The 26,906-nt window shown below is 39.7% G+C and overlaps 1 protein-coding gene across 25 annotated transcripts in view; it reads left to right on the top strand.

Moving 5' to 3' along the window:
- DMD (dystrophin) overlaps window positions 1–26,906 on the top strand; it is a 1,010,042-nt gene that overhangs the window by 892,162 nt on the left and 90,974 nt on the right. The window lies entirely within an intron of this gene.

Here is a 26,906-nt window from a genome sequence, read left to right as displayed (position 1 = left end):
ATTATGTAGCGCTCTCACTGGTTGGACAACTCATCCATGAAAAGAGTACCAGAGAAGTTGTTTGGAACAAATGGGACAATTTCCTGTGACACACATTTAATTTTTATAGTCTATTCAACTATCACTTTTACAAACTTTTTGATTTCTGTAGAAAAATCACTTTTTAATCTACCTATTTATTGCATTTGGTATCTCACAAAAAGGACTTCTCTGTAGTTTATACTTTGTTGCCAACATGGGTAGAAAGAGCTTAATAATGCAGTCACCCTACTTTTTATAATTTATCTCATCTTAATATTAGAATTCAATATATTGCCGTGTTAAATGTGTACAATTAAGTATTTTTTAATTTGTAGATTTTTCAGTGAAAATCATTTTTATCATGTGCAGCAGCATTTTACATTAATCTTTTGTTGTGCCCACACATCTTGCATAACTCTGTTGTTTGAAAATACGGGAAATTTACATCTTAAGCTGTTGTCCAGCCTTTATATTGCTCCTGCTCTATGTCTGATTTCATAATAGAAATTATTTCTTTGCTATTGGTCTTTAAATTATCAAAGGAGTTACCGTACATTTCTTGCCTGTTCAGAAAGCAAACATTATATCTGAACGCTTTCTGAATTTGGACATTATCTGCTCCAAAGCAACATAAATTGTTGATACTGAACATAAGAGCATATGTTGAGAGATGTCTTTCTTGCATATTGATTGTTCATGTGTGCTTTTCTCATTTTCTTCTTGATGCTTGGAATTTTGGGGGTTTTTTACCCAACTCATCAGTTCTACATTTTCAGTGACAGATCACTTCATGAGTTCATAAATCAGAAAATAGTTGCTTCCAAAGCATAAACAACATCCTCTTTGGTGTCTCAATGCTAGGCAACATCAAGCCACTTGGTTTTGACAGTTACAGCATCATATTTATCTAGTTGATGAATTAACAGCATCCAACAGTCATTAAAGTTTCTGCATTGTGGTTAAACTATTGCAATTTGCAGGAGGAAGAAAATAGAGACACAACACTAGCTGGGATTAAAGAGGCCACAACTTTATTAAAGGAATGTGGCGTGTCTATTAAGTCCAGCCAAGGGGTTGATTATAACTCTTTCTGTTGCAAGCCCTGCTCCTAGGCAGTCAAGCAAGCTAACCACCTGGCACAACTTTACTCTCCATCCACTCCCTTGTGGGGAGAAGTAGATTTACCACTGGTGCCTCCACAACCCCTGATGGTTGTACCATGCCTTTACTACCAAACATCCCTACCTTGTGGGCCACTCAGCCTTGAGTGCAATTTAATGGCGGCTTTGCCATAGGAGCAGATCAGCTGTTGTATGCCATAGTGATGCCTACTTGTCATGTTCCTTTTAACAAATACCACACCATTTGTGAAGCATTATCTGCTTAGGATGGTGTTTAGGAGTTCTTACTAGAATCTCCAAAAAAATATCTTAAACAGAGAGTGCTTCAGTTATCATGTTCCTATGTTGTCTGCATTGGTATTTTAGGGACTATTATTGCTGCCAGCTTCAATAAGGTGAGGCAGAAAACAAATAGAGATGTAGGCTTAACCATTCACTTTCATCATTTCCCAACCTTGTTAGTAAGCATATGACGTTTCCTGTTTGGATCTGAAATGTATTACTTCTTTTCTTACCATAGTGTGAATTCATATTTCTGCCATCTCTGTGGTTAACAAACAAGTTAGGTATGGACCAATCAGTCTATTTGTCAGTTTATTTGTTTGATCCATGTCACTGGCACATGTGTTAAATCATCAATCTGTTCTTCCCTGTTTATGCTTTAAGCTGTGAATTAAAAAAATAAATCCACTCAGAAATTATAATTGCATTAGATATCTAAGTAAATATCTTATAAACATATATCTTTAAATATAACAGGTTTAAATGCATTTCAATACCTATCTAAGCCAAGAACTGAATTGTAACATTCAGAGAATAACGACAAAGTTCTCATCTGCTTATTAGACCAGGAGGTGCAGATCAAGTCTGAAGGCCAACCTAAGGTTTCCCAAAGTACAAAAAGTACTTGGGAAAAATGCTCTAAAGGGGCATTTAAATTCAGTGGCACACAATATTGATAGATTTAGTGGGAAATAACCAACAACCAGGTTTGGGGGGGGCAATGGAATCAGGAAACTGGCAAGGGAAGTAGAAAGACATAGAGACATAGAGCTAAATAAGGTATAAGGAGAACCATTTTATTGTCTGGACAGATCGTTTCCAGGAGAGGAGGAATGGGACTAAAGCAGGCATAGGAAAACTCCGGCCCTCCAGATGTTTGGGACTACAATTCCCATCATCCCTAGCTAACAGGACCAGTGGTCAGGGATGATGGGAATTATAGTCCCAAACATCTGGAGGGCCATAGTTTGCCTTTGCCTGGATTATAGGATCCCTCCATAATTTCTTCTGAGAAGCCAAGTTCAACAGGCCTCTTCCTTAACTGTCCTCTATCAGCAGCTGTTCTGTAATGCTATGGAAGTGAGAGAGATGGGGATACATCATTTCATGCTGGGAAACAACCATCTTTTAGTAGCCATTCCATCAGGTTTTTGTGCAGGGAGAGACATGACTGCAGGGCCCCTCCATTGGCTATGACATTTCCCCCCGTTCCTACTTTTTTAAGCCTACCCCATCCCTCAATATATTGCAATAATATGCTCAGATTCAGAAGTGGAAGCCAGCCCCAAACCTAAACCCTTTGTTGTTATATAGCTTAGCAGGCAAATGTATAGGTTGAAAAGAAGAAAGACATCCTTATTTTCTTCACCCTTCCATAAAATGCACCACATGGCAAAAAGCCTGAAAAGAACATCAAGGGTCCTACCCCAGGCTGATAGGATCTCTGAACAAGAGCACTTTTACTGAGTGCTGTTATATCACTTGCTGCCTCCGAAAAATAAAAATGCCAACATCATACAACCTGTTAAAATGGTTTCTTCCGCTCTTGCCATGTGGTAGTATATTGCCTACAAAATTCTTATGACAATTGCAGGATTATCATATTTTTCAGCTGTTGTAATCTGCAAGGACTGTGTTCAAATTTTATGAAGCTATTCCCATATGGATTGGCCAAATAAATCAAGCAGATTCCCACTGCTTCTTTTCCTAATGATTTTTTTAAAAAATGCTTGCTTTACATTATAAAAGTTGCATTTGATTACAATGTCTGCTTGGACACCCAGGAAATGCCTGCCTGGTAAATAAGGTAAATAATGAACTACAGGACATAGTATCAAGAGAAACTAAACAATATATCATAGGTGTTTAGCTATACGTACTGTACAGAAAAAAATGCCAACTATTTTTTCCCCCTATCAGATCTTCCTTTGCTTTGCTTTCCTTGCAGCTCCCCAGTCTAGTCTTTTTGTCACCTTTAACAGCTTATACTTCCTAGATCACATATTATCTTTAGTGCATAATTTACAAATAATCCCATTTCCCCCTAAGGCTAATACACTACATAGGCTTGCATCAGTTCAAAGTCCTGTGGAAAGAAGCATATAAGCAGAGTAGGCTTCTGACACTTTTATTTTAGCCAAGCCTTAATTTGTGCATCTGTACATAGAATAGTTGATAATGTCCCTGAACCAGTGGAGAGTACAGTTCCTTCACCACTAAATAATTATAGAGGCTTCACACTTCAGGGATTAAGAGTAAGCGTTTCCAGATGTGAGTGCCATGCTTCTGGATAGGGCTGTGGCCTGGCAACTTATTTTCTGTACATTTACTGTTTAGTACCACATGTGCACATGCCTGCAACTATTCAAGCATCTCTAAAAGCAGAAGGCATTTTCAGTTTTTTAAAATATACATATTCAGAGCCATGTATTATAACCAAGACCTAGATTTGTGAAAATCCTGTCGTCCCCCCCCCCCCTTCCACAGAAGGCATCAATCAGACCAACTCCTCGGCTCACCCTTCTCTGCAGCATTTTCTTCTTCCTGTTCAGGCTCCCAGAGAGTGGAGAAATCAGAGGCAGCTCCAGCCATACTCTGGATTTCTTTGGCCACCCCTTCCATCTCTGTGCCTTGCAGCTGGGCTCCTGGGTCATTTCCAATTTCCTGTAGCCTATCAGTGGTATGGCCCTCATCTCTCATGGCGGCACGCTCTCCTCTCCATGGAGGCATCTCAGCCACTCTGCTCCATTTGATTCAACTGCTGGCACTGGCACCCACTTTTTTGCTGCTTCCCTCTCTTAAGCTGCTCAAGGAGTGTTGCTGTTCTTCCCACCATTTCAACACCTCGCTCACAGCCCCTCCTCCAGGAAACACAAATCCCACTGTTGACACCAGCGTTGCACGCCACCCCAATCTCTGATTGGTGCAACATTCCAGGGGTTCCAGGTGCTTAATCAAGGTCCATGTTTCCTTTTGGAAATGAGGCACAATGGAAACTGTGGTGTTTTTAGGATATGTGGTTTGTGTACACATAGCTCAGTTGGTTATAGTATGACACTGAAAACACCAAGGTTGCAGGTTTGATCCTCGTAAGAGACACCTGCATATTCCTGCATTGCAGGGGATTGGACTAGATGATCCTCAGCATGTCTTCCAATTCTATGGTTCTGTTTACAACCTGAGCCTATGATGGAGGGGTTCAGAGCATCAACACCCCAAAAGGAACTTGTTTCTCCCGAAACCACAGCTTTATTTTCAAACAGAAATCAAACACCATACTCTGCCTACTGCTTTGCTTCTTGGTCACATAATTCCAAACTCTCTCCTCTGGCTTTAATCTATTGAGGGAGAGGGTCCCGCCCATTTGCTGCCTCACACCAAGTCCCTTTGATCCTTTGTTCTGTTTATAGCCCATCACCTAGGCAATCACATCAACACAGAAGGCTAGCCTGGCTTAATTAGCTTTTAACACTTGTAATATCCAAGGATTAGACATTTCTAGCACACTTTTTAGCACCCCAAGCCTTAATTAAATTTACTTGCTGAATCTGAGGATTGTAGTAGTCTGGCACCCCACAAACGCATAACACAGGCATAGGCAAACTCAGCCCTCCGACTACAATTTCTATCATCCCTGACCACTGGTCCTGTTAGCTAGAGATGATGGGAATTGTAGTCCCAAATCATCTGGAGGGCCGAGTTTGCCTGGCATAACACTATATTGATTGCACTTTACCAGTCAAACCTTTCACTGTGCACCTCGAGTAGCACTGTGATGCCATGTTTGCAATATTTAAGTAGGGAAGCTACATTTCCCACTGAAGGCAGAATAACCAACCATGAGCCATCTGTTGATGTTTCTGTTAAATGTGTGCCATTTGATAGTTTCCTGTTGCTTAAGATTGAAACTTAAAAATCCTTATCTATTTATCTAGTAGTAGAAACAGGCAGAGGCGGAGCTAGTTGCTCCAGCACCCGGAGCAGCGCACATGCTGTTCACCCGGGGTAGGGCTAGCTGCCCGCGGGGGCAAGGCAAGCGCCCCAGGGGGGCACCACCCATAGCAAGCGGCCCAGGGGGTGGCGCAGCGATGTCACCCCCCCGGATGACACCTGGGGCAGACCACACCCACCGCACCCCTCTTCCTCCGCCAGTGGAAACAGGTCCCAGGACTGAGGTCTTCCTCAAATGAAGCCTTGCAACCTATGTTCCTTGACATGGTATCATGAGTTCCTCTCTTTGTGCTAATCTCTGACTTCATCCTTCTTCAATTATATCTAACTCAGTAACAACGCTTGCCTTTGGCTCTTCATGCTGTGCATGTTCTTCCAACTGGACATGGCGGGGAGGAGGGAGAATCTGCACAGAAACCGTGCAGTATGAAATTATTTTTCTTTCCAGTACTTTTCTCTAAATTATTTCCCTCATAACCTTTTTTGTTGTTGTTCGTATTCAAATTATAGCAGTTGAGTGACTTTGGCCTCCTGGGGGAAATAACACCAGATGGATCTTCATGAGCATGGCTGTGTCTCTTTGATAGGGATCCATATGTAACTTTCCATACAAATTAAGCCTTGTGATGATAACATTGTAAAAAAAAAAGTAAACACAAATTCCCACTAACTCTGCTAACCTACTCATAGATTTCCAATCATGTTCTCTGGCTTTCTGTTGAGCACCAACAACTTTGCATATAACCATTTGTTTTTATTTTGGCATTCTCTCTTTCTATTCTACCTCTATTTTATTGTCTTTTATTGACACAGAGATTGCGCTCAGCATTACTAAAAGCATGTTTACAACAACATCTTAATTAATTTTCAGTATGCTTCCCAGAGGTGAAAAAGGTACTCAAGTTTGCCACTCACATCCATAGCATGCACTTGAAGCACATTTAAATCACATGGCTAAAGTATCTTGTTAACTGTATTTTGTTAAAGGTGCTAGGAATTGTAGCTCTGTGGTACGTAAACTACAGTTACCAAGATTCTTTGGGGGAAGCTGTATGCTTTAAATGTGCTTTAAACATATGTTGTGGATGGGCCATAGAAGACTGTCTTGTAGGATTTCATATTTAGAAATCAGCAGTAATGAGCAACCTTTTGAAGGCTCCCCTCAGATTGCCCAAATCCACCTCCTCCCTTCCAAAAACCTAGAATAATTCAGTTAATTTTTCTGTGCCAATCCAAGTGCTCTGAAAAATCACACACACACACACACACACACACACACACACACACACACACACACTACTGTTTTAGAAAGCTGGAGCCTCTTTTCTTCCAGGTGTATTGTTCTATTAGTTTGTATGGGGTTGGGAAGATAAGGAGGTACTTATGAAAAAACCACCCATATCAAGTCAAGGTCTCAACAACTTCATCTGAAGCATGTTTCCAAGCATATTGTACATGTTGAAAAATCTAGTCTTATGAGCAACAGCTCTATTACATTAGTGTGAGGTCCTGAGCATACTATATACCTTTTGAACATTAACTACACTGAAAACTGCGCTTGAAAAATGAGAGAAGCAGCTATTTTTAAAACCTTGTCTTGTAAACCCCTTGCCCTTAAGCATTTCTTTCCAAAGATTTCTTATTTCAATTACATTCAGAAGTGGACTTTGCATGATTTTCCAGAAAAGTAAAAAACTGATTAATCATAAACATTGCAGTTAGCTAACCTGTATATTTGAAGCATATTGAATACTGAAGTTCTAAAGTTATTTATTATAAGACAGACTACAGCAGGGGTCGGCAACCTAAGGCCTATGGGCCACAAGCGGCCCATGGGGATTGTTTAACCAGCTCATGAGCCACTGCAGTATGGGTGCTGAGCACCCACAACAAAAATATGTGGGTGCTCAGGCCCCTAGGGCCCCCTAGAGATTGCGCCCCTGAGAAGGAATATAGTATAAGCTTCAGGATACACTGCAGGGAACTCTCGGTCTCTCCCTGTTGATTTTCTCCCTACTGACATTTTCAATATGAACAGTCTGCCATAGACTTAACTGATAGTCTTGTCTAATCTACCTGACTTTCAGTTCCTTGAGACACACACTCCCATGGTGGAATGAAAACTGCCCATCGTTATCAATGCAGAACTAAAGGACTATAATGGAGCTGTGAATGGAGGGCAGCATGCCCTCCTACACTAAGAAAAGCGTGGCTATAAAGATACAAATTCATTTCTTTGCCATTTAGTATGAATGCAGAAGTTTCTTCTCCAGATAGTAAGCTTTTAATTTACAAACTTATATAGTTCTGCTTGCTTTGGGGCTCCCTGAGTATGAAGAAAACAGTACCTATTTTTTAGATATTTGTTTTGTTTCCAAAATGATATTCCAATTCTAAACGATTAGGAGTTTAAATTATTAATATTCATTAAAATGAAATTTGCTAACTTAAGTTACCTGCTGTCTCAGATAGGCAATGATATGTCAGTATTTGTAGGCAGGAAAAATGGTATTTTAATAATTATAAAATCAATTGAACAATTTAAGATCTGCCTTGAACTCTGCGGTGAAATAGAGCAGCAATTGGGCAGACTATTAGTTTCTAGAGATGTGGAAGTGATCTTGTCCTTCTAATTGTGTGAGATAAATATTCTTTTACCAGTAAAGACCAGCTAGTTTCTCAAGGGTTTTCTAGCCTTTAAAATCTACCTGTTAAGACTTGAACGAAGTCCTCAGCAACTCAAAACTGTGCTTCTAAACTGTGGTGTGCACCATTGTCATGCTTGTGTTATTGGCATCTGTTGGGTCATGTCTTTTAGACAAACATTTAGACAAACATTATTTCTTTTCAAGTGTCCACATCATTTCTGAAAATAAATAAAGCTCTGGTCCCTCCATTTGTGCTACTGATGAATACACTACAGAAGTCACATTGATCTGACCAGCTTCAGCATTTCAAATACTTTGTTAACTTGCTTGGCAAATTTCAATATAGTATTTATTGTGCTTACAAAAAACTATGCTATAAAACTATACAAAACCCCAGAGTCCAGCTGTTTCAGTGCGGTATTCTGAGGCAGGCCTTTCTTCATAAAATGCAACAAGTGGCCTGTTTTTGCGATGCCTGTGTTGTTGTTTTATAGAGGTTATCAGTTTGGTGAGAAATCACTGTCTAAGTTCAGAAGAGTAAAAGGCAAAGCTGTTGAAGCAGTTGGTATCCCCTAGCCATGCAGTACCCGTTTCTTGCAGAGCTCTCTTGAAATATTGATTGATTTAGGTCTATGGAGGAAGAGCTGCCACTTTGAAGACAAAACAAACGGGCGTGATGTTTTTGACAAGGATGGGATACATGCTACCCACCCTCCCTTTGGAGGAATTATAGTGCTGCCCAGTGGCGTAGCGTGGGGGGTGCCAGGGGGGCCGACCGCACCGGGCGCAACATCTGGGGGGCGCGCTCGCTGCCTCCGGAGTCGCCGAAGAGCCTCCGGTGCAGGCTGTAGCAGAGCCCCATGTCTCGTGGAACCGACGAGCTGTGCGCGCGCCCGGGCTGAAGGCGTCCGGCAGGCAGCGGCTCTCAGCCCCGCGCGTCAGGGCCGCGGAGGACGCGCCAGGCAGCCCCTCCTCACAGCCCCGCCTCCGCTGCTGCTGCTGCAGCTGCTGGGCCATGTTGCATTTTCCTCGCCTCTCTGCCCCCCTCCTCCTCCGGGCAAGCGGCGTGGTTTGGGCGGCAGCGCCAGCGGCAACTCGCCTCAGATCGGCAGGTTAGGGGTTAGGGGGGGCGCAAATTACTTGCCTTGCCCCGGGTTAGGGGGCGCAAATTACTTGCCTTGCCCCGGGTGCTGACAACTCACGCTACGCCGCTGGTGCTGCCTCAGAATCTTGGACTTGCATGAAGTCTAAGGGGGTTGGGAGGCAAAAGTAAAGGTAGGTTGTACAATAGTAGTGGCCATGGCATGGGAGCAAGAAAGGATGGGCACAGAATGGGAAAGTGGTAGTTTAAAACAATTGCAGAAGTTTGAGTATAGCAGGGTTGGAGGGAACTGGTATGAGCTTTTTGGTTTGTACCTATCTCTGCTGTTTCTTCTTGTTAAAACTAGTCTGTTTTTAAAAACAATCTCTCAGTGTCCACCCGTGGCATTAAACCTCTGCTTTTGTTTTAAATCTTAATTTTCCCCTCAGTTTTTCTTCATCACTGCTTTATTCAAACTCCTCCTGTTGTTGAAAACTACCATTTTCCACTCAGTTTCCTCCATCCTTTCTTTACTCAAACTTCTGTCATTGTTTTAAACTACCACTTTCTGCCTCTCATTTTTCCTCTTTTCCTCTCTTATTTCTCATATGGTTTGTTTAGGACACCCACATTATATTTTTATCTAATTTTATTCCAGGGGACAGTTTGCCTTAACCTCCTAGCCCCTTTTAGCAGAATCTTGAATTGGTGGAGATTTACTTCATGGACTAATTGATGTTTAACATGTGGCAGTGCACTCATTTAAGTCAGCATAGCTCATTAGCTGCAGTCTTAACTTTACAGATTTATACTAAGTATTTGGTCCCTTGATTTCTGCTCCAGTGTGCCATGCAAGGCCAAGGCCATTGATACTTATGGAATTATCCACAATATGATTTGACCTTGCTTTTTTACTGTCCAGTAGGTATAGTATATCTCCTGAGCAATTGACCTTATTTAATGGTAAAAAGGATAAAATACATTTCAAGCATAGTAATCACTTTGACAAATGTATAGTGATGGAAACTGACAACAACCATAAAAATGTTAAGTAACTTTAAGTACTGTGGACTAAAATGATAATGCACTAATTCTTTTGCACTGTTGGTATTTACTGTAAGCAGCGTTAAGTTGCTACTCTTGCATATATTTGTATGCTACGTGACTTCCATTTCACATTTGCTCAATTTACTAATAAGCTGGTAAACATGAATCTAAGGCTCAATCTAGCTTGTAAAAATTGGGTTATATTAATTCTGCTTCATGCACCATTATTTAGAAATTACAGTCAGTCTAAGTGCAAGATTGCAGAAGGGGAAACAAATGAAAAATATTCAGTGTAATTAAACCAAAGGAATGAACATTAATTTTAACCTAATTATATCCAGCTATTTATCATTTGTTTTCCTTTGGCTTGTGTGAAATATCACAGAACAGTAAAAGTATTCCATCATGTAATGAATTTATGAAGTACTGAAACATAATACAATCTTAATGTTTCCAAACATATCAGGGGTTCCTAATGTCACACAATTTGCATACACATTTCAGTGAAAATTGTTTATGCAATTCATTTTACTACAGTTTGTTTCAGTGTAGTGTAGTTTCAGTGTAGTGCCACCCCAGCCTCCAAGCAGTGTGAGATTCCAGGGGTTCCAGGTGCTCACCCAGGGTTCAGGGTTCCTTTTGGAAATGTGGCACAGCTGAGACTGTGGTGTCCTTATGACATATTGTTTATTTGCACCTATATACAACCTGAGCCTACAGTGGAGAGGTTCACAGCATTAGCACCCCAAAGGGGTCTTGTTTCTCCCATAGCCACAGCCTTGGTTTCAAACAGAAATCAAACATCATTCTCTCTCTCTCTCTCTCTCTCTCTCTCTCTCTCTCTCTCTCTCTCTCATTTTCCAGACTCAACCTTTTCCCCCCAAGTCACACAACACTCAGTTCTGGCTTGTCTTCTAACTAGCTCAGAGCTGGAGGAGGGGCCCCACTCATTTGCTGTCTGGCACTGAGCCCTCTCACCTTGGCTTTCTTAATGACCCATAACCTTTCCTTTCTTTTCTTAATGGTTCATCTCCCAGGCAATTACCTCACCAGGAAACTGGCCTGACTTATATTTTAACTCATGCTGAATCCAGGAGTTTAGTGTCTGACACCCAGTTTAACATTCAAAGCCTTTATTAAATTATAACACTTGCTAGGTCCAGAGATTATAGTCATCTGGCACCCACAAACTCATAACACTATGTTCATTTGACTAATTAAATATTTTAAAATACCATATACAGTGGTACCTCGCAAGACGAATGCCTCGCAAGACGAAAAATGCGCAAGACGAAAGAGTTTTTCATTTTTTGAGTTGCTTCGCAAGACGAATTTCCCTATGGGCTTGCTTCGCAAGACAAAAACGTCTTGCAAGTTTGTTTCCTTTTTCTTAAAACCGTTAATACCCAGGGAAACCGTGCTTTGCAAGACAAAAAATTCGCAAGGCGGAAAAACTCGCAGAACGAATTAATTTCGTCTTGCGAGGCACCACTGTAATCAAAATGGGAAACATTACCATGATTCAAATGTCCTTATTTCAGTATAAGTAAACTGACATATATAAAAAGTTGCTTTGTTTTATACAATTCATGCTAAATTGTTACTTAAAATATAGTATAAAAACTTATAGTATAATTTCTCAGTAGCTATTCATATATGTATAAGGAAATGCCCATACAAATAAAACAATTTTCAAAAAAGGGAAGAAAAATACAACAATGGGAAGGAGAGGAAGGTGGTTTGTGGTGTGTCAGACAGACATTATGGAAGAAGTCAGTGTAGGCTACAGTTACATCTGTTGGGCACTCCACTGACAACTATAGAGCATAAGTCTCAAAAAAAGTTATTAGGTGTAAAGTTAAATCATACAGTGGAATCCATTCTTGAGTCAATGGTTTGACAATGGAGGTTTGTATTTGAATCTTATACTTGGATTCCTTCATCTTGAAATCATTAGAAAAACTGGAGTGAAGAGTAGTCAGGAAGAGCTATCTCTATTTTGCTATGTTTAAATCTCAGTTATAAAGTTAGCTGTCAAAATACGTATTTTGAACCGCTTGCGGAAGGATCTGGAAGGAAGGAAAGTCCCTTTGGTTTAAAGACTGTTTTGATTTACAGCAACCCTGTGAGTTAACAATCTCCACATTATTCTTAAAGGTTGATATTCATGCCAGTATGGTTCCAAAGGTTTGCTCATCACTTGCCAGAAAGATTACAGGAACCAGTTTCTAGGTGTGTGTTTTTTAAATGGGAATTTACCTTTATAATTTTATTCAGTTGCTATATGATCATATGAAATCAGGTGGAAAGACCTTGCACCAGTGGAGCTCCTGCTATACAAAGATTCCTCTGTGCAGTGTGTATATATAGTTCATTAAAATAATCTGACTTGGAAGCAGTGGTGGAGGAAGCTGCTCAGGCGCCTGGGGCAGCGTGCCCAGGGGTGGGCAAGCCGCCCATAGGGATGGGGTGCACCGTGGGGGCTCCAGAGTCTGCCTGCCTCCTCCCACACAGCTGCTCTACAGCTCAGGGGGAGGCAGTGGGTGGACCAATTGGGCAGCGCGGAGCCTGCACATGATCAAGCCACTGCATCTCTCCCAGGAGAGACACATGGCTTGGGCGCGCTGCAGGCTGAGTGCCGCCCGGCATTTTGTCACCCCTCAGTGGTGACACCCGGGATGGGCTGAACCTACCACACCCCCTTCCTCCGCCCCTGATTGGAAGTTACCACAACAGAGATAACTGAGTCTAGGCCACCTCTGTTCAGGTAGGGTTGCAGCTTGTGTATGACTCCATGCAGGTAAACAGCATTCGGTGTCACAGGAGCAACTTGCACTTCCAGTGACAACTTTTGCTTCCATATTATTATACTTGAGTGCTTACTGGCTATAAATGGAATGAACAAGGAATTTTAAACCAGTGAGACAGAGATTATCCAGCTAGCAGTAATCAATTTACTTACTAGGTAAGGAGTTGATTTTATGAGGCTTATTACAATCTTATAAACAATTTGAAGCTTTGGTAATAATCTGTATGCCACATATTTGTACTGATTTAAAATACTCATCAGATACACATTATATTGGTAAAATTGAATTAGATGTTTAAAAGTGTTATGAAAAGTACTTCTGTCTAGGTTTCTTTGAGTCAACGAAGTGTTTTTAGGTTTTGTGGGAAGAATGTTATGATAATAAGAATATGTCTCTGGTGATTATGGACTGCATTCAGAGTGGTGCAATGCAGTTGAAACTCTGTAGATCAGTATCAACTTGCAAACATAGAACCCAGGTGGGCAGAAGAATCAACCTATATATTGCTGAGTAATTTACAGTAGATTAGCAAGGACTCCAGTTGTTTAACAGTAGTATAAAGGAACCTTTTTACAATTCTGAATTAGGCTGCTGAGATCTTGGGAGGGAAACCAGGAGCGTGTTTCTGGACTATAAACTCATTTCTAGTACTGATTCCTGGACTGTTCAGGTGTTCATAGTTACCATGCTTCTTAATCTTGAGTGTATGTTGCAACCACCCAGCCACTATTTTGCACTTGGCTCTGGTTGGCTGATCTCTAGAACCCTAAGATCAGCCAGCCAGAGCCAGATGCAAAATAGTGGAGGGAAATACCATAGATCCAATATTACAGACACCCCAACCGGCTACAAAGAGCTGTGCCCAGTGAACTGACACAGAAGCATGTGTGCTGTGTATCCACAGAAGTTTCTACAGACTTCAGATCTGTGTTGCTGTTACATAAAAATGCGCATTCAGATACAATATCCCATCTTCTGTTAGTATACTGGTGCATGAAACTGAAGGAAAAGGAGAGTACAGTTGGCATTGTGCCAAAATCTTTTTACAAAGGTCATCATAAGGAAATTAGGGCTGATTTGAAGCAAATACTTCAGGTGCTCTGCAAGTTGGCGGAGTCAGACCGGACTAATCAATCCAAGTGGGATTCTGTTCTCACAAATGGAAGTGGGCACACAATTTTCTCTTGATTATCTTTGCAACTTTTTGAAGTCCTCCCCAAATTTGCTCCAGAGGTTTCTGGGATCCTCTGGTACAGCACAAGTTAGTGCAGGGTGCAGCAAGGGAGAGGGGGAATTGGCAAAAAACAGCCCCCCACCCCTCATTTATGGAAGCCTCCACAGTATTTAATTGACAAATGTGGTGGCATGACAGGTTGCAGAACTGACAAATAATGCCCCCCATTCCATTTTCAGGTGCCTGTACTGGATCACAGCTCCTTTAAAAATGGGAAGGTACCTTCTGTTCACAGAAGTCCTCCTTTCAGTCATAAAAAAGATGTGCTGAATTAAAAGAAGTGACATTGGAGACAGTTCTATGATAAATAAGCACTAGTGACTTCTGAGCAAGTTAGAGCAAATATGTGTATTGCTTAGCATTTCACAGGGCTCCGTAGTTTAAGACAAATGTCTAAAAAAAAGAAAAAAGATCACAACAAACCCACCTTATTGTGGTTTCAGGCAAAATAAAATTAGAATTGGGAATGGGAATGGGAATGGGAATGGGAATGGGAATGGGAATGGAAAGTGGATATCAACATTCTCCTTAGCTGGAGTTTCCATCCTAGACCTAGGTAACAATTTGGACATCAGTATTGTTGACTGACCTAGAAAATTTACTCAGGTGTAGCTGCAGTAGTAGCAGCTGATCAGCTTCATCAGTGGTCTTTATAACATGAATGCTTATAAGTTTAAACATAATTCATGAAGAGGAGGAGAGCTCCTTTTATACATCATCAGATATAGGACTGAAGCCATAGGATAAGGCTTTTGCATAAGTGTTCTCTCTTCTGGACTGCCTTGACATTTATTTTACTAAGATTTCAAGTACTCGTGTATAAATAAGACTCACAAAAACTGATTCAGGATAAACAATAAAAATGCTGGATTAAAAACTTATTGCAGGAAATATTATGCAATTGATTAACACAAGCTACTCTCCTGGAAGAAATTAACTATAACTGAATCAAATTTAGATGGTCCGTCACAAAATGAATTAGAAATCTGCCCCATCCTCTGTAGCCAGGATGGAAATGAAGGCTTATTATAGCATCTTAAAAATCTAGTAAATAATCTTGCATGGCTAATACCTTTTGTCTGCTAATTCAAAAGGCTTCCTTCAAAGAAGTTTGACTACCAGTTAGAACTAAAATGTCAGTTCTTAGTGGTGCAAGTAATTTTTGTAAGAGTCATGTTTGTAAAATAAGCAATCAGTCAAGAATGCTGTCTTTTTTCAAGGAAAAAACCCCCGTCTTTAATTGTACACAATGTGGCATGTCATCACATAATTTTAGAAGATATTAAAATAAATAAACTGGAAAGATCTAATGCAGTGTACAGAGCACTGTTGTAAAATGATTTGACAGTTTGTCATTTTAATATTTTAGCTTTAGTAGCCTGCCATGCTGAAATTAATATCAGAAAAGTATTGTGTAGGAAGGCACATATTATAAATGGGAGATTATGAAAAAGAAAGTGTCAATATTGGTTCAGATGAACCAGCATATCATCCTAGCAATATTTTGCTGTCCAACCATCATTTTTATGCATTTGAGACTTTTTCAGAAACAAACAAAATGGGAAATGGAATTTCAGCTACATGCTGAATTTTGCTTCACAGAATCAGATTAAGAAATGGCCTTTCCTGCTTTTTGCCAGGGTATCCATTTTAGTTCAGCTTTGCCTAATATGATTTTGTTCAGCACATTATCAAATTTAGCATTTGTTGGATTGCCTAATGTACATTAATTTTACATAATTTAAGTGTAGAAAGCTAAGGTTCCAACAAATAAAGATAATAGACAGTAGCAGCAGCTCTAAATAGGTTACAGTCCTATATAGTGCAAATGTCCCTGAGAAAAAAATGGATATGTTATTTAGTGTTAGAGACATCTGTGGCAATAATAGCAAGATAAAACAAGAATCCGCTAAATCTTACTTAAATAAAACTTTATATAGGAAAATCTAACCTGCAAATTCAATTGCAATCAGTTACTAATAACAAGACATATATGCGCATTATATTCCTGTTTGGTGTATCTGCACACAAATAACAACAAAGGGTCCAGTCCAAAAATACTGCAAATAAAAGCTAGCAAATACTATGTTTACTAGGAAATACTTATGCCCTTAAGTAAAAGTGAACTTAAGTAGATTTTGGAAGTTATAATTAAAAATGCTAGGCTCTTTCTCATCATTGTACCGCATGTCAACATTATCTACTTGTATTATTTTCTTTTCAGAAGTTCCCAGTTTAAATGTTTCACCTCAGGCTTGTATTCATAAAGTGGTTTTTAGGGCAAGCCACTATGTCTCAGCTTTTATTGCTTTCCCCCAGTTAGAGATAGGGGAGAGGCTGATGCAGTTCACACTTTCTAAAACAACATGCAAACTAAAACACATCCATCCTTCAAAATTTACACTTCTCTGAATTTTGCAATGCTGTTCTCCCACCAAGTGATGTGTACAAAAATGTCTATATAGTATGGTAAAAGTGTGCATATAAATGCATTTATGTTGTTGAAAATAACAGACACATATGCATTACATTAGAGGAAATTGTTTTGTAGAAATGTGTACATTAGGAGAAAACTGAATTTTGATTGAGACTTTTAAAAAGAAAATCGCAAACCGATGTGGAGAACTGAATTTAAGATTACCTCACGTAAGATAAGAAAAATAAGATAAACCTACACTGACACCCCTACCCTCAATATTTGAGAAATGATATCTCCATGAATTGGGTTCAGACATTGAGATAGCAATCTGTAGACCCAACCATCAGAGTTTCACTGAATCTCCGGTTTAATGAGGATCAAATCCTTAGTGGTCTGTGGTAGTGTTCTTTTTCCGTTTCTGTGTATCAGTCTTACCTGATGTATAATTTTCACATCTCTTCCATCCATGACATGTACAAAGTCCTGATGGGACAGTTTAGTATCTTCTAAGTTGTCAGAGATCAGTAAATGAGAGAGAGAGCATTAAAATAGCTTGTGCAAAGAATGTTACCCCACATAACAAAACCCAAATCCAACTGAGCACACATTGATTTATCATAAAATGGTGCTTTGTTGATGCAGTTTTAGGGTGCATTCTTGTTACCATGTATACACATGGATAAGTCATAGTGGCTTGACTTCAGTGGGTGGATGAATGGATGGATGGATGGATAACTCAGACCAGGATTGAAGTCTTAAAATAAATATCCCTTTATATCTACTGATCTTTCCTCTAATGTTTTAAAAGAACACACAAACTGATTTTAACATTATGAGATAACTGCACATGTTAACAGTGACTTTCCTCCTGTATTACCTTTGCCAAAATCTTTTTTTTAAACACAGGTATAATTTTCATTTACCTTGAAATCGGGATGATGTGCAGAATCCCTTTGTCACTGCGGACAACATCAAACAGGACAAATGCCCTACATGGAAGTGTATTACATTTTAATGTTTCCTTTTTTAAAGGGGGGAACAAAATCCCTGTCATTGGTAATTACTGTTGACAGTGTGGGCTTTGTACCAATCTACAGACCTGTACTTTGTGCATCAACATTCCTTATTATTCTAATTAAACTGGAACATTGTGCCCTTGCGAATCATTAATGGGTTTTCATTTCATGAATGACATTTGCAGGAGTTAAAACAGGCAGTTCATATAAAGTCCACAGGCAACTGTGTTAAAATTAGCATCACCATAGCAACAGTCTTCCATCATTAGCATTCAGGGCTACAGGAAATGTTTTGTTGTGCTTTTGTTTGCAAATAAAGGATTTTCTCATACATTTTGCATTGGGGGGGAATCTGACAAAATGCACTTCAGTTAAAATAAAAATATTCCACAAAATGTGGTGCCTTTGATTTAAGTATTTGGGGTTTCCCCCTCCCCCTGTGCATGTGATTTTATAATCTCTACAGCTGTATAGTCTAACCTCCTGAACAGCTTTTATTCATTGCTCATGTGCTATTCTCCAGAAAAGCCTTGTGTAGTCTTTCATTCACATTTTAGCGGAGGTAAATTTCCCCCCTACCTTCTTTCTAATGGGAGGGTTCATACTTAAAATAATAAATTAAAAACATCCGTAAAAGGATGGAAAAACACAAGAGTTCCTCTGCCTGCTGGCAAGAGCCTGGGAAGGCTTAGGATTTCCAGTTACCTTGCCTTAAGTTCCTCATTGGCCCACTTTAGGATTGCAGCCTAATAAATGTATGAAAACAGTATGAAACTACTATGAAAATATCATTAGTTCTAAAGGGGGGAAAGTCTGCATCCTTTGTTTTTAGATATGTGCATTATTCAAAGCATGTATAATGATTTCTGTGCAATTTCACACACATTTTACCTACTAAACAAAACTAAATTATACTAATTTAACCAAAAAATATCATTTGAAAATTCCCAAGTCATGTTACAGCTTTTTAGCACCCCTCATTTTTTACATTGAAAGTGAGAAATTCAACATGCCCTAAAGATGAAACATTTCCCATTCCCTGTCATACAGAAGGCAATACTATTCTTACAATGGTGTTTAGTGGGTAGGTGTGGGTGGGTGTTTTCAGGTAGATAGATATTTCTGGTGACAGATTACTCATGGGAATCTTTTCAGACAATGTTTTTGTTCTACACATATGTTCCCCAATCAGTAACGATGATAGGCTCACAAGGTGGCAGGGCCCCCTTGGTGGTGGCCCTGGGTTGTGGAAGCCCCTTCCAACTGAACTATGTATTCCCCTACACTGCAGGACTTCATGGAGCCTTTAAATTATTATCTATTCTAGGCTGCCTTTCCATAACACTGTTTTGGGGTTAGTTTTTTAATTTCTAACATGTTACAATTTAAGATATCTGGTGTATATTAATATGGCTTGCTGTATATGCCTAAAAGGCAGCCTTTAAGTATGTGAAATATTTTTTTTAAAAAATCTAGCTAATTAATTGAATAAATGTTATAGCATTACGTTGGAAACATGTTGTGTTGTGCATGCAGCTAATTATTCAGAGCACACAGGCCAATGGAGATAAGTTTAAGAAATATGCAAACTTCCTTTTTCTAAATAATACCACTTAATTAAGAGAAATGTTTCTGTGGTTTATATTCTCTCCAGCACTGGCCTAAGCACCCTTTTTGTGCTATGGTCCTTTATCTGTAGGAAAGAAAAAACAGTGATTCTTGGCTAGGCATGTTAATTCATACTTATCTGTATTTGCTAGTGGCCTGGTTCATATATCACATCAAACCTTAGTTAAAAATAAGCTAGTGTTTAAAGTGGATTAGCAGTGTGCAAGCCACCTCTTTGTTCCTTTTCTGCTTTTGTTGCCATGCCAGGCAGGAAGCAATTCAGAGGATGGCTTTGTGTTACATGCAAACCAGCATGTGTGGTTTGTTTCTCCTATGAACAGAAGCCAAGGTTTGTTCTTGACTTAACCACTCATGGTTTGTTTAGAGAAGACAAACTATGTGTGCTGGTTCACAGATGACATGAAGCTAGCCTCTGGTTTGTTTCCTTGCTGGAATGCTGATGGAAAGAATGGGAACAAAATGGAAGCTTCTTCACTTTAAGCTACAGCTTACATTTAACTGTGGTTTAAATGTGATGTGTAGGGACACGGGTGGCACTGTGGGTTAAACCACAAAGCCTAGGACTTGCCGATCAGAAGGTCGGCGGTTTGAATCCCCGCAATGGGGTGAGCTCCCGATGCTCAGTCCCTGCTCCTGCCCACCTAGCAGTTCGAAAGCACGTCAAAGTGCAAGTAGATAATTAGGTACCGCTCCGGCGGGAAGGTAAACGGCGTTTCTGTGTGCTGCTCTGGTTCGCCAGAAGTGGCTTAGTAATGCTGGCCACATGACCTGGAAGCTGTACACCGGCTCCCTCGGCCAATAAAGCGAGATGAGCACCGCAACCCCAGAGTCGGTCACGACTGGACCTAATGGTCAGGGGTCCCCTTACTTTAAATGTGATGTGTAAACCTGGCCAGTATCTGGGTGGGGAAAACAATGTGGTTCCAGTTTATTTTATGCATTCCACCTTTCCAATGGCTTCTCTGTGACACTGTGCAAGCAAAATACTATTCTGCATAGAAAGGCAGGTTATTATTTTTAGCAAAACTTTTCTTGAAGGGTAAAATTCAAAAAATGAAATACATAATAATGCTTCTTTGGAATTTTGGAATTTGAGGCTAAATCCAGTACCACAATGGTTTTCAAACAAGTTTAACATACAGTGGTGCCTCGCAAGACGAAATTAATTCGTTCCGCAAGTTTTTTCTTCTTGCGAGTTTTTCATCTTGCGAAGCACGGTTTCCCATAGGAATGCATTGAAAATCAATCAATGCGTTCCTATGGAGACCGTCCGGGGACAGAGGGGAAGCGCCGCGCGCCTTCCCCTCTGTCCCCGGACCTGTTTTAAAGCAAGGGAAGGGGCAGTGGGGAGAATCGCTTCTCCCCGTTGCCGCCCCTTGCTTCAAAAGAGGTCCGGGGACAGCGGGGAAGACGTGCTGCACTTCCCCGCTATCCCCGGAGCTTGTGGGGCAAGCTTCGTTTTGCGAAGCAAGCCCATAGGGAAATGCGTCTTGCGAAGCGGCTAAGAAAACGAAAAAATCCTTCGTCTAGCGAGTTTTTCGTCTTCCGAGGCGTTTGTCTTGCGGGGCACCACTGTATAGCCCATGCATTTTATACATATCCTTTACAAAACCAGCCTTGTAGTTTCCAGAGGGTTAACCAACTAGCCAGTTTAGTATGTTTAATCAAAAGCAGGAAAAAGTCCTATGGCACCTTAAAACCTAACAAATTTATTATGGACTAAATGCACTCATAGACTAGAGTACATTTCATGAGATATGGCAGTTCCAGGGTTTTTTTCTTCTTCGTTTAATTAAAATTCACATGTCATTAAGAGCATAAAAGTGCTAGATTTCTAAACATGTAATCATCTACTTTAATGTCCTCTAAGATGCTCACCTAAGGCTGCAATCCTATGCATGCTTCCCCAAGAAGAAGCTCTATTGAATGAAATCATTCTGTTTAAACGCCCAAAAGATTGAACTGCATAGTTGCATGAGAATAATCACTGAAATCACAGGTTTTTTTAATAAGTGTGCATACAATTGGGTTATATGATGCATATTTAGAATAAGCTTCCTGAAGTACTGTAGAGGAGAAAAAGAATAACTGCTAACCTCATTTATACACCTACATGTGAACAATCACTCATTGTTCTTCCACAAAAGCAGCTTGTAGTTCTCATATTTGCAAACTTGATTTACCACTTTTTCTTTTTAAACCCTGTTAGAATTCTTTTATTTTATTTTATTCCTTTTTTGTCTCATATTTCACTAAAGTGAGGGAAGTGCTTGCTGAGATATTACACAGCTGTCCTCTCATTTGAGCTTCTCAGGCACTGGATATCACCACTGATTACATCTTATAATTATATTCATTGAATCCATCATGAAAATGGCATGGTTTTCTGCTAAGCATCCTATAAAAATGGCCTCGCCATCACCCCATTAAAGCTTGTGCTGAACCTCTTATTCTACAGTCCATACAAATAAGTTGGAGGCACTTACTTAACTGTCACATTTGAAAATATTCCCCTTAAATGGTGGAGTTCTAAAAACTCCAAAGGAGCATTTGCACTGACAGGCCTGCACATTCCATTGGCGAGTGGGGGAACATAGCAGTATCAAGCTCAGTTCAGTTTCTCGTTATCCCTGGAAAGCTTTGAACTACCTAATGTATAATATATAACTTCCAGCATAATAAGCATCTTGATGTTTTTCCTTTCACTTCTTTTACTGAGTTTTTTTTCCCTCAAATTGTTGTCCTGGTTTTTTTTTTTTTCTTGCTGTTCCTAAAAATGTGATTGCTTTGATCACTAATTTATTTTAACACACCTAGACAGACGACATACCAGCTGGAGTTTATTGTGCCTTTTGAAAAAATGCTGTTCATGGTGCTATTGTTAAACACGTGTTTCAACTTTCTATTTGACTTTACTTTGGGATGAGTTACTTGATTTTTAAATGTAAGCCAGACATAGGGCTTCCATTTGTATAAACTGAAGGCTAGAACTTTGCTTCGTTTGCAAATAGAGAGCAGTCACCACAACCTCCTGTGCCATCATCACCTTTCACATATTGCTGTGCTAGATACAGACTAAAATGCCAGACCAATCAACCTTACACATCCCTCCTTGCAGGCTGTAACAACCCAGGCCTTTGCAAGTGACGTGTGTGCATACGACATACTGGATAGGTGCAGACTGCTGACTAATGAAGGGTTGATGTGACTGCCATAGTATGTTAAAGAGCGAAACAGAACAGTACCAAATGTGGAGGCACTTTGGCAGGTTAGAGTTACGCTAATATTCTTTGGGCATCCCTTATGCATCTTGCTTTTGGTGCACAAAGAGGGCAGGATTGCAACTCAGTTTTGTTTTGTTTTTTAAACTAGTAGGTACCCCTTAACACTCCCTTTCTTGGGTGCAGTATTATTATTGTTGTTGTTGTTGTTGATGATGATGATATTTCCTCCAGTACTTGCAGATAATTTCTATTATCCCTTTCTTTTCATAGACCTTATCTGTATTGGCCTAGAAATTTATTCTATATATATTTTTATTGTTAGATTGCTTCAGGAGGTTTCATTGATGAAATAAATAGATAAATTTAATTTCTTTTCTTGAAGGATGGATGAAGGAAGCCCATTGTAATTGATTAAAAAAACTGACAAGTGACAACTTACACTGTGCTTAACCACATATTTAGACATTTTTTATTCTGCTGATACCCAATTTGACCACAGTAGAAAAATCAACCATATTAATCTGGAACAGTTCAGTTAAGATGAACTGATAAATGATCTGATTTTTTTGTGGACTACATATTTTATTAGCCTATGACTCGGACATGGGCTGATACTTTTAATGGCTTTCAGATTTAAACTCATCAACTTTCATTCCAGAGCTGCTGTACTTTGCTGCAGCTCTGCAAGTGCAGACTGAAAAGGGAAAGGAGAAATGTTGCCAGGTCAGCAAAGTAAAGGTAGAGATGTCATCACTAAAATGTTTTATTTTTGTAGCACAATTTCTTTTCTTGGCTGTTCCGTGACTCGTTGCATTAAGCAGGAAAAACTTTGTTTCAGCTGGCCTTGCTTGCTGTATCCAAATCACTGACATAGCCATTCCCACTTTAATGTGGTATATTAAAACTATCTTCCCCTTCTAAGCAGAGGTTGAATGGCCATCCGCCATGGATGCTTTAGTTGAGATTATTATAGTGTAGGGGTTTGGACTAGATGACCCTTAGGGTGCCTTCCAACATTACAATTCTATGATTCTGTGAACAAGCCATCACATTTATTGCAGTATGTTCCCTTTATATTGTTTAGAAAAATATTGATCACACGTAGTAAATATTTACTAAATGAATTGACAAAACTAAGTATAATATTACAGAATGTGGTGGGCGGAAAACATTATCTTCTGTGGTCCTGGTTGGTGGAAGATAATTATCAAGGCAATAACATATGTAAACAAGAAGTATATATTTCAAATCCTCTGATGCTTCTGTTGTTACCATTACATTCTAATGGTATAAATAAAGGTAAAGGTACCCCTGACCGTTAGGTCCAGTCGCGGAATACTTTTCCACAAAAAACTTGTAGAGGAATTCGCAGCTTTAAATATATTTAACATTAGAGAATGATGGGCATAGTTAAGAATGTGTAAGATTTGTGTCAGTTAATGCTCATTTGAAGTACATACTTTACAGTGCAAACCTAATCATGTCTACTCAGAATTAAGCCCTGCTGAATTCACTGGGGCTTACACCCAAGAAAAGTAGGGTTAGGACTGCAGTCTAAGGCCTTGTGCCCCCACCCCACCCCAGTACAAATAGCAATTAATCTTAATAAGCACTGCCTGTGTATCAATTTGTGTGTGTTGAAGTCTGGAAGGCAATTACCTAACATTTCTTTACTACCTTTTATTAGTAAAGGACTATAATTGATGGCTAACTATAATTTTCCTCAACAACAAAGAATTTTGGTCTCTAAGGTAGATTTTACCTCCAGATGTGTAGTATGCCATACAAATAGATTTTGAAGAATTCAAATGGTAGAAATAGGTCTATTTAAGTTGAATGTTTTGGTATTCACAATTTTATGATATAGAAAATAGATATCTGTAAAAATGTATCTTATCAATCAATAAATTATCACTTTTTTTGTCAAGGGTAAACAGCTTTTGGGCTCTTATCCTATTAGCCTAAGACTGAAAACTAGTGGGTGTGATATTTTAAGAGAACAATTTTTGGCCCAGGGCTGCTTTCTCTTTGGGACAACTTTCCTGGGGCCACATGCTACCATTGGGTGGGACCAGAAACAAACATGAGTGGCGGAATGAATGTTGCATTTTACCTTCATACAACAGACTGCTTTCTAGATATACTCCCACATCCTTCTCTATCAGAATTCAAGGGCACACTCCACATTCATGGATGGTGAGAAACAGGGCTGGTGTGGGATGTGGCCGGGGGGGGGGGGGAGGCGTGTAGCTAAGAAGGAAGTGTGACATGGAGAGAGCCCTGAGGGCATTCTAGAGGCATTCAGTTCCACCAGCTTGAGATTACAGTGGTACCTCTGGTTACATACTTAATTCGTTCCGGAAGTCCGTCCTTAACCTGAAACTGTTCTTAACCTGAAGCACCACTTTAGCTAATGGGGCCTCCCACTGCTGCCGAGCCGCCGCCGCGTGATTTCTGTTCTCATCCTGAAGCAAAGGTCTTAACCCGAGGTATTATTTCTGGGTTAGTGGAGTCTGTAACCTGAAGCGTATGTAACCTGAAGCGTATGTAACCCGAGGTACCACTGTACTTGCATATGTTTTAAGACAAAGCATTCTGCATAACCCAGACAGTCTTTTCCATGAGTCAAAACCGCTTATCTTCACGCAAGGCACTCCTATTTTCCACTAGTTTTCCTACTCCAACAGATCTGAGATCTGCACTTTACAAAATGAAAGTTACCTACTGTGATTATTTTTAGTCAGCAGCATTGCATTTTCTGTAATACTATAACTGGGATAGTAACAGAGCAGGGAGAACCAAGAGTTTTGCTTTACTAAGAATGCACCGGGTGGAGGGCTTCTAACAAAACAAGACTCCAATAATTATTTCTTGGAGAAGGGACACTGTACATTGTTTCTAGGTGGAAACCTGATTTTTGTATCTGAGACTCTAATAGGATAGGTCTTGTGCCCTGATATCACTGAACAAATACAAGTGAAATACAGTATTATATTTGTGGTTCTGCTATCCATAGGCTCAAGAACCTTCTCAGCCACTGTACATAACAGTTTGCCTCCAGACTTTCCTGAGTGTAAATAAAAGCTGTGGAGCTGTCAGCATAATCTAAGACAACATATTAAAATTCTGTGCAGCCTTGGGCTTATTATGCAACCTGCAAGCCTAATCTTGTGATGGTGTGTGTTTGCACACACATACATGCAGAAGGTAGATAACAAATGCTGGAGAAGGAAAAAAATTGTGTGGTTTCTGAAGGTCACAGAATCTTTAATTTGTCTCCCCCCCCCCCCACTTACTCAATTAAAGTATTAGTGGATACATTGAATGATATAACAGAATGTGATATTATATACGTATATGGAATTAGAAGGAGTGAAAGCAGACACAGATTTCTGCCCTTCCAGCTCTGTAAAAGTGAATTGGATGGTATTAAATAAAACCTTTGGCTCATGGCTAATACTAAATATAATTTCTGTCTTAATGAAATTTTCATGTTTTGATTGAATTTCCATTTGAAGGAGTTACAAACATGTATCTGCAAATCAGGCAAAAGTATTTTAACAAAAATGTGGCTGTCCAAAGGTAATTTGACTCTTTGCTACTCAAGTGGATGAGGTTATTTAGATTTCTTTTGTTTGTTTTTGTTTTTTAAAAAGGCAGATGCATAGAAAATTAACTTTCACAGCCCAGCTCATGGACACAATGACAATTCACACCTACTGTTTGGTACAGATTAAGAAGTTATTGCAGCGTGATGTGACTGAAACTGAAATTCAGCTTTATCTTGCAAAGTAAAATTGACAACTTGAGTAAAACCTTCCTCCCAGCATGGATCAATTTGTAGCTTTTCCTTCATTTAAGGCCGCAGTATTCTTTCTTCACCACCGAAATGGCAGTTATCATTCTTATAGCGCCTCACAAACAGATTTCAATAAACTCCCGAAATCAGCAAGACATTTAAGTACGTTCTTGGCATCAGTTGAAGGAAGTGGTCTGAACAAAAATAATGAATGTACTTCAAACCTGAATTGGAAGCTAAAAAGAGAGACAGCTTGAAGAGTCCATGAGTTTGCAACAGAAAATTCTTGCTGTTTCTCAGAATTACAGCAAAACTGCAGTTTTGGTTTATGAAATGCTGTGAATGTACTTGCCCTTTTTAAAAAGGCAGATGCTGAGAGCAGCTTTAAACATCTTATCTTGTAAAAACTTATAATTGTGTTAGTGATTGTGGCTGAAAACTAGCTACCTGGCCCACCAAGAATCTCTGATTGCTGGGATGATACCCACAAATTACATCATGTAGGAATAAAATTGCATTGTGGGTAAATCCAAGGAACTGAGGAAGAGGCTGATGGCCCCTGTCACAGAGTGGGCAGAGCAGGCAGAGTCCCAGGGACCATGATCTAAAGGAAAGCACATGTCA

The sequence above is a fragment of the Podarcis liolepis genome (genome assembly GCF_965112155.1).
Source record: "Podarcis liolepis genome assembly, chromosome: 4".
NCBI classification, from domain to species: Eukaryota; Metazoa; Chordata; class Lepidosauria; order Squamata; family Lacertidae; genus Podarcis; species Podarcis liolepis.
Note: the sequence above shows the minus strand (reverse complement) of the source record. Positions and strands in the feature narration are given on the sequence as shown.